The 1,485-nt window shown below is 35.2% G+C and overlaps 1 non-coding gene across 1 annotated transcript; it reads left to right on the top strand.

Annotated features, from left to right (window-relative positions):
• The first annotated feature begins 1,095 nt into the window (after positions 1–1,095).
• On the top strand, positions 1,096–1,177 carry Trnas-gcu (transfer RNA serine (anticodon GCU)). Its single transcript has one exon. It is a non-coding gene; the product is annotated as a tRNA-Ser (tRNA).
• The last annotated feature ends 308 nt before the right edge of the window (positions 1,178–1,485 follow it).

Raw genomic sequence — 1,485 nt, 5'->3', positions numbered from 1 at the left:
TATATGTGTGTGTGTGTGTGTGTGTGTGTTTGTGCGTGTGTGTGTGTGTATGTATATACATATCATGAATAAGTTACTCGAGCAATATAATATTCGGACGCAAATACAAAGTCTACCCGACATACAGAAGCGAAAATATAATATCAAGGTATAAAATATATTAGTGGTTCTTAAATTCTGCCTTTTGCATGACCTGAGACGGAAGGATGATTATTCCTTGGAAATCGCTCAACAGGAAGAGCGTCGAGGAAAGAAGAATTCCTATTTTTTTTTTGGTTCTCCAACTTTTATTGGTAAAAATATGGATCGCTTTAGGGATTTTTCATACAGGGACCAGCTTTCTTTGCTATGCAAATCATTTGGCTGAGATGGAGCGCTTTCCGAGTCCGGCGTTGCAACAAAAATTGATGGTTCCTGCTGTTACCTCCCTTGTAACTTAACGACATCTGTTATTATTATTATTATTATTATTATTATTATTATTATTTTAGTAGTAGTAGTAGTAGTAGTAGTAGTATTTAGTAGTAGTAGTAGTAGTAGTAGTAGTAGTAGCAGTAGTAGTAACAGTATTAAGCTGATGGTTATTCATAAGGAACAAGCCCACAACAGGGGTCAAAGAACATGGTGTTCATTAGAAAGAAGCAACAGAAGGTAATGGGAAATACGCAAAGAAGAGCTCACTTATTAAAAGAAATAATGAAACAAATTAATGAACAAATAACAAATAAATAAAAAGTAAATAATTTACATAAAAGAATTGTATTAGGGTAGTAATGCACTGCATCTTCGCCTGAACTTCTCTGAAGCTATTAAATATGAAAGGGAGATCTCCAATTTATAATTTTATTCTTAGGTATTTCCTACATTTGTGAATGTCAAAAGGCTGATAATTTCTTTTGATTTTTTTTTTTTGTATATTGTTCTGCATAAAGAAATTTTTCTTCATGTCTGCCTAATTAATCAGGACTGATTTATGTACAGTTTGCAGATTAATATGGTGATCGCCCACAGATGACGTCTAAATATTCCTTAAACATGTCACTATTTCCTTATCTTATCTCTTATATCTCTTAATATCTCTCAATACCTCTCCAAAACAAGGTGGCCGAGTGGTTAAGGCGTTGGACTGCTAATGCAATAGGGTCTCCCTGCGTGGGTTCGAATCCCATCCTCGTCGGAGGATATCTTTTCTGAATGAATATCGTTAGATCCCCAAATCATTGCTTAGATAAAATGATGTGTTTGTCTTCCCTAGATAAACCTGGAAGTATCTGTTGTCTTGAGAAGTGAATTAAGAAGTAATTAAGCACCTGTTTGTTGATCGACTGCTGTGGGCTGTAGTTCGGTCAGGAGGAAAGAGAAAGAGGGACAGAGAAGTCTATAAATAGACGTGAGTTATCAGGACGTCATCAAAATGTATTATTTATAGAATCGCAAACACTCCTTATTCCTTAGTGAGGAGAGGCATCGCTCTCTATATCTCTA

This window comes from Macrobrachium nipponense, chromosome 1 (genome assembly GCF_015104395.2).
Source record: "Macrobrachium nipponense isolate FS-2020 chromosome 1, ASM1510439v2, whole genome shotgun sequence".
Classification (NCBI taxonomy): domain Eukaryota; kingdom Metazoa; phylum Arthropoda; class Malacostraca; order Decapoda; family Palaemonidae; genus Macrobrachium; species Macrobrachium nipponense.
Note: the sequence above shows the minus strand (reverse complement) of the source record. Positions and strands in the feature narration are given on the sequence as shown.